A 7,953-nucleotide genomic window follows, 5' to 3' on the forward strand; every position below is an offset into this window, starting at 1 on the left:
AAGGCGTGACTTTAACCCACCCTATCCCATGTAGACAAGTGGACAATTAAAATCACTGTAGAGGACTTACTGTATGAGGAGAGATTGAATAGAATAGGCCTATATTCTCTAAAGTTTAGAAGAATGAAAGGTGATCTCATTGAAACGTACAACAGTCTTACAGGGCTTGACAGGGTAGATGTAGGGAGGATGTCTGGCTGAGGAGTCTAGAACCAGTCTCAGAATAAGGGGCCGGCCATTCAGGACTGAGATGAGGAGAAATTTCTTCACTCAGAGGGTGGTGAATCTTTGGAATTCTCTACCCTGGAGGGCTGTGGAGGCTCAGTCATTGAGTATATTCAAGACAGGGATCGATAGATTTTTGGATATTAAGGGAATCAAGGGATATGGGAATAGTGCAGGAAAGTGGAGTTGAGGTAAAAGATCAGCCATGATCTTACTGAATGGCGGAGCAGGCTCGTGGAGCCGAATGGCCTACTCCTGCTCCTATTTCTTATGTTCTTGTGTTGCCATTCAGTTCCCGCCAACCACCATTTTAACTGCGCAGTTTTTTACTCAACAGAAGTGCCCTCTGGAGACAAGCGAGGGCCACTTGAATGAATACAAATTGAGGTCCTATAATGCAATATGTCCCTGACGCCATTTTAATGCCAAATCGTGGAAACCCACCTAGCACCCAACCCGCCAGTAAAACCTTGTAGGATTTGTTCCTCAGAGCCACTGAAGGAGTATTTAAAGGGCCGCACACCTGCAGGTAGCTAGATGACAGGATCTGTGTGGCATTGTGCTGTACGGCTTGGCAGAAGAATTTCCAGCTTCCAGATGACTACTTTTCGAGAAGAGAAGAGCTGTGGCTGTGAAAGCGAATCTTGGCAGATACTTAATCAAACACGAGAAGGGAAAGATGATGAACAAGGTAAAAGAGACAAACGGAAAACCCGTCTGAGGGAAGAGCAGAACTTCAAGGTGGGCATTCCTAGAAGAGAACGAAAGGTCATCGACCTGAAATGTTAACTCTGTTTCTCTCTCCACGGATGCTGCCTGACCCGCTGAGATTTCCAGCATTTTCTGGTTTACTTCTTTCCGAGATTCTTCTGCCTTTCTTACCCCCGGTACGCTCTTATCTGCTGATCATGGATGCTATTATTTCCAGTTTCATTTGCAGGAGGAACAGCTGTAGGGAAAAGAGCAGCAGCTGGGCCTATGAGACGACAGCAGGGGAGGACAGACCCCGTACGTAGGGTTGTACAAGCCAAGAGTCAGTTTCTTGGATCTATCCATGGAGCAGTGCATCGGGACGCCGCACTTTTCCAGGCAGGCTGCTGCACACCTTCACAGCCTCCTGTAACAGGACCTACTGCCTTCTGGACCAGAGCGGGGTCATACTGTCCCAGTGGCTGTCAAAGACACCACAGCCCATTAACTTCTTTGTCACTGGTTCATTCCAGTCTGCCAACGGGGGAGCATCTCCTGCTTATCCCAGTCTACAGTTATGCAACTGCATTAAGCAGGCCACCAATGCTCTGATCAGCAGGTCTAACTAGTACATCATCCATTGACATTAACAGTCAACAAGAGGAATTTTCAGCAGCGGCTGGCTTCCATCGCAACCATCATCATCATCATAGGCAGTCCCTCGAAATCGAGGAAGACTTGCTTCCACTCTAAAAGTGAATTGTCAGGTAATTGTACAGTCCAATATGGGCATTACAGTCTCTGTCACAGGTGGGACAGACAGTCGTTGGAGGAAAGGGTGGGTGGGGAGTCTGGTTTGCCGCACGCTCCTTCCGCTTTCTGCGTTTGGTTTCTGTATACTTTCGGTGACGAGATTCAAGGTGCTCAGTATCCTCCCAGATGCTCTTCCTCCACTTTAGGCAGTCTTGGGCCAGGGATTCCCAGGTACCTGTGGGGATATTGCACTTTATCAAGGATCTTTAAGGTTGTCCTTGAAATGTTTCCTCTGCCCACCTGGGGCTCGCTTGCCGCGAAGGAGTTCCGAGTGGAGCATTTGCTTTGAGAGTCTCGTGTCAGTCATGCAGACGATGTGGCCCGCCCAACGGAGCTGGTCGAATGTGGTCAGTGCTTCGATGCTGGCCTGATCGAGAACACTGACATTGCTGTGTCCATCCTCCCAGTGGATTTGCAGGATCTTGCGGAGGCAGCGCTGGTGGTACTTCTCCAGTGCTTTGAGGTGTCTACTGTATATGGTCCAAGTCTCTCAGCCATATAGAAGGGCGGGTATCACTACTGCCCTGTCGACCATAAGCTTGGTGTCAGATTTGAGGTCCTGGTCTTCAAACACTCTCTTCCTCAGGTGACTGAAGTCTGTGCTGGCACACTGGAGGAGGTGTTGGACCTCGTCATCTATGTCTGCCCTTGCTGATGCTAGGCTCCAGAGATATGGAAAATGGTCCACGTTGTCCAAGGCCGCGCATCCAGTGTCACTGACTGAACACATGTTGCCATCAGTGCAACAGAAAACCAGCCAGCAGCCTTCATGAATAGAAAGGGATATCCACTCCATTAAGGCCTAGCTAGGCTCCAATCACTGAAACAGTATATCGCAAGTTTATGTCATCATCATCATCATAAGCACTTCCTTGGAATCTAGGAGGCATGCTTCCACTCCTGAAGTGAGTTCTTTGGTGGCTGAACAGTCCAATAAGAGAGCCACAGACTCTGTCACAGGTGGGACAGATAGTCGTTGAGGGAAGGGGTGGGTGGGATTGGTTTGCCGCACGCTCTTTCCACTGTCTGCGCTTGATTTCTACATGCTCTCGGTGTTGACACTTGAGGTGCTCAGCGTCCTCTCTGATGCACTTCCTCCACTTAGGGCGGTCTTGGGCCAGGGATTCCCAGGTGTCAGTGAGGATGTTGCACTATCAGGGAGGCTTTGAGGGTGTCCTTGTAGCATTTCCGCTGCCCACCTTTGGCTCGTTTACCATGAAGGAGCTCCGCATAAAGCATTTGCTTAGGGAGTCTCGTATCTGGCATGCAAACTATGTGGCCTGCCCAATGGAGCTGATCGAGTATGGTCAGTGCTTCAATGCTGGGGATGTTACCCTGAATGAGGACGCTGATGTTGGTACGCCTGTCCTCCCAGGGGATTTGTAGGATCTTGCAGAGACATCGTTGGTGATATTTCTCCAGCAAATTGAGGTGTCTGCTGTACATGGTCCATGTCTCTGAGCCATAAAGGAGGGCAGGTATTATTACAGCCCTGTAGACCATGAGCTTGGTGGCAAATTTATGTAAGGTACCCAAGGAAGCTGTCACAACACTTATCCTGTGATATTCAACCATCTCCGCCCACACGCCCCACCCCACCCCGCAATAGTCGACCCTTCCACGAACATGACTCTACATACGTGGCTCGTGACACCCCTCTGCAGCCCTACCATGCCTGAGCAACACAGATACAGTTAACGCCATGGGACCACCAGGATGATTATTGGGCACACCATAGAGCTGTGGTTCTCAAACTTTTTGCTTGAAGGACCCCTTTTCAAATGGATTAGTAATCATGAACCCCGCCCCCCATCCCATCTAAATTATAATTCATATTATGAACATTATACGGTAAGTGCTGCATGTAAAGAGTGTTTTAATAATGGTTTTAAGAAAACGGGTATTTACTTACAGATATCAGTGAGCTGGGTTTGCCTGCTTCTCACAGCAGAGTCTGCCTATCCTTGGTGTGATGTTTGCCAATGACACTCCACTTGCAGACGGGACCTGTAGTTCGTCTTCATTGCAGCCATGGCAGAAAATGATATTTTACAAATGTACGTTGTTGGGAAAGGTAGCAACATTTTCATTGCTTCTATCAATTCTGGGTACTGATTGGCAAAAGAACCAGAGGCGACATGAGGAAACTTTTTTTTTAAAAACACAGCTAGTTGTTGCGATCTGGAATGCACTGCCTGAAAGGGTGGTGGAGGCAGATTCACTTTCAATATGGAATTGGAGAAAACATTTGCAGGGCTCTGGAGAAAGAGTGGGGGAGTGGGACAAGTTAGATAGCTCAACCAAAGAGCCGGCACAGGCACAATGGCCTCCTTCTGTGCCGTATCATTCTATGATTCTATGATAATGGAGGTAGGTACTCGTCATGCCTTTAGTCATGAAAGGTACATTGTAAGAAAATGCATTGAGCAGTGATACTTTCCCACCTGCAATTTGGGTTTAATTGAAGTTTTCTCACTGTGGATTGGCTTTAATTGTACATTGGTTTTTCACAAGGAAGATTTAAATATATTTAAAATCATTTGTATCGCTTCAAAGTATCTGTGGGGGCAATTGCCCAGCCCGGGAGGGAATCGTGTACCTGCTCTGCTCGGGAGTGTACCAACTGTACCTGGATCCAACTCGCCTTTTGTTTCTTCAGTGAGGCCGACACACTCTCACTCTGCGCTCACAGCCTCAGGGGCCTGGCCGCAGCAAACGCGAGCCGCCGTCTGCCACTCCAGCTGAGCTACAGCCTGACCTCTGGCCGGCCCGCCGGCTTTAGCCGACTGCCGCAACCAGCCCCCGCCAGGCATCCCGCACCACAGCCTGGGGATGACATCACTTGGCAACCGCACGGTCGTCAGGAAGATGAGCTGCAGGCATCCAAAAGGCACAGGAAGTCAACAGAGTAAAGGATAACACAAATGTGTATTTATCTCAGAAAGGAAGAAGATGTTGTTACTAAATGCTCACTGAGAGAATTTATTAATGAAAAAGAGACCCTTCCACGTTATTTCGCGGACCTCCAGGAGTCCGGGAACCCCAATTTGGGAACTACTGCTATTGACCTGTTCCTTCAGGTGTTTCAACAGGTCTGTGGCCTCCCTGCAAAATGTTGCACAAAGACTCTCCTGCGTCACAATGGTGTGCTGTATCCTACACGATATTGCCACAAGAACATAAGAAATAGGAATAGGCCACCTGGCCCCTCGAGCCTGCTCCGCCATTCAATAAGATCATGGCTGACCTGATCTTGGCCTCAACTCCACTTACCTGCCCTCTTCCCATAATCCTTGACTCCCTTATTGTTCAGAAATCTATCTCCACCTTAAATATATTCAATGACCCAGCCTCCACAGCTCTCTGAGGTAGAGAATTCCAAAGATTCACGGCCCTCTGAGAGAAGAGTATAGGTCCAACCTGCTTAACCTTTCTTCATATGACAATCCCTTCACCTCAGGAATCAACCTCATGAACCTTCTCTGAACTGCCTCAAATGCAAGTATATCTCTCCTAAAATAAGGAGACCAAAACTGTACACAGTATTTCAGGTGTGGTCTCACAAATGCCCTGTACAGTTGTAGGAGGACGTGTCTATTTTTATACTCCATCCCTCTTGCAATAAAGGCCAACATTCCATTTGCCTTCCTGATTACTTGCTGTACCTGCATACTAACTTTTTGTGTTTCATGCACAAGGACCTTTTGCCTTTTATAACTGCTTGCCCAGGGTGTGCAGGTGACCCTTGGGTCTCCCACACGTGTGTCCCCTGGTGGCAAGCCTTACACATTGGTAATGTTTACATACATAACACATTCGATAAGATACCAGATAAAAGGTTACTGCATAAGATAAAAGTTCACGGGGTAAGAGGTAATATATTAGCATGGATAGAAGATTGACTAACACAAAACAGAGAGTCGGGATAAATGGGTCAATTTACAGGTTGGCAAACTGTAACAAGTGGGGTATCACAAGGATCAGTTCTGGGGCCTCAACTATTTACAATCTATATTAATGACTTGGATGAAGGGACTGAGTGTAATGTAACTAAATTTGCTGATGATACAAAGATAGGTGGGAAAGCAAGTTGTGAGGAGGACATAAAGAATCTGAAAAGGGATATAGATAGGTTAAGTGAGTGGGCAAAAAATTGGCAGATTGAGTTAATGTGGGAAAATATGAGGTTATCCACTTTGGTAGGAAAAATAAAAAAGCAAATTATTGGCCGTAAAATCACGACCTTGCCAGGTCTGTACAAACTGTGGACGGACCCAGTGAGGCCTCACAAAAACTGGCTTTCAGCGGCATTGCGCATGCGCTGAAAAACAGCTTTTCCGATCTGTCAAGATCCCCGGGAAAAGGACATTCGCGCAGGCGAGATTGGGCTATTTACTTATTTCTTGCCCAGCGAATGTCCTTAAAACTTTTCCGCCTGGTAAAAGCAGGTGCATAGCCTACTGTTACCAGCATAAGAGTTTTAAAACACATAAAAATTAAATTTAAGCCCATATTTTTAGAGTGGAGTAATCTGTCCATTAAGGTAAGTTTATTTTGGACCCTATTAAAAGACATAAAAAAGAAATCCCCAAAATATATATTTTTTTCATAAAACATTTGATTAACTTTAATTTCAGTTAGTTTTGGAATTGTGAGGTGTTTTTTTGTTATGTTGTGTTTGGATGTTTTTTTTCTCTCATTGATAGTAATAGCAACTCGACGTTACGGAGTTCCCATTTCTATCGATGAGAATACTGTACCATGATTGGTTGTCCAGGCCCCAGTGACTCCAGCTCCAGCTTCTATGTACGAACCTCGAGGACGGAGGTGTGCTCCGATGCACGGGAGAAGAAAGCCTCCCACTGCAATCCAAGGCGCCTCCGGGAGCACCAGGTACTTTCAGGAAAAAAAATTCTGGTTGGAGGCGTTCGTCTGAAGGAAGCCTCTGACCGGAATTTCAGGGCCATTATTTAAATGAGGAGAGATTACAAAATGCTGCTTCCTCACTCTGGAGTTATAATAAAGAGACCAAGGTCACAACAGTTTGAGCTTAAGAGATAAAGTCTTGTGGCGTTATTCTGAACCTAACAATTGGTGACGAGTAACAGATCACAAACTTTCATGCAGTTATGGCTGCCATTGGTATTCTTGAGAGATTTGTTGAGGGTGATGATTGGGAAGCCTTCGTTGAGCATCTTGACCAGTACTTCGTGGCCAACGACCTGGAAAAGGAAGAAACCGCGGTCAAGCGCAGGGCGATTCTTCTCACCGTTTGCGGGTCCACGATATATGGCCTCATCAAAAATCTTCCAGCACCGACGAAACCAACGGAGAAGACATATGAAGAGCTGTGCATGCTGGTTCGGGAACACCTCAAGCCGAAGGAGAGCATCTTAATGGCCAGGTATCGTTTTATACGCACCACCGCTCTGTGAGCCAGGACGTTGCGAGCTATGTCGCCGACCTAAGACGCCTTGCGGGACCATGCATATTTGATGGATTTTTGGGGGAAGTGTTGTGGGGCTTTTTCGTGCTTGGGTCATTCTTCGCAAACTGCTGTCTGCTGAATCACAAGATCTGAGCAAGGCCATCACGATAGCACAGGCTTTTATGTCCACGAACAATAACACGAAACAGATATCATTGCAGCATCGAAACTCACCGGCAAGTACTGTGCATAAAATAATGCCTTCAGCAGGCAGAACTGTACATGGCAGGGCCTACATGCCCGCAGAGGCCAGACCTAGGATTACTCAGAGTCCGCCGTGGGGCGTGAATGCGAATCCATTAGCACCATGTTGGCACTGCGGGGGTAATCATCGAGCCCATCAATGTCGATTCAAGCACTACGTGTGCAAGGGCTGTGGAACAATGGGGCACCTCCAGCGAATGTGCAGAAGTGCTGCGACTCACCACGTGGCAGAGTCGGCAGAAGATGACCGATCCGGCACGGATCACGCTGAACAAGTAAGAGAGGCAACTCAACCTGAGGCTGAAGAGGAAGTGTATGGGGTACACACCTTTACCACCAAAGCCCTCCGATAATGTTAAAAAATCAAATTCAAAGGCATTACAGTTTCCATGGAATTGGACACGGGGACGAGTCAGTCAATTATGAGCCAGAAGGCTTTTGAGAAACTGTGGGGCAACAAGGCACAAAGGCCAAAACAAGGCCCGATCCACACCAAGTTGCACACTTACACCAAAGAGCTCATACCAGTCATT

The sequence above is a fragment of the Pristiophorus japonicus genome, chromosome 3 (genome assembly GCF_044704955.1).
Source record: "Pristiophorus japonicus isolate sPriJap1 chromosome 3, sPriJap1.hap1, whole genome shotgun sequence".
Lineage (NCBI taxonomy): Eukaryota > Metazoa > Chordata > Chondrichthyes > Pristiophoridae > Pristiophorus > Pristiophorus japonicus.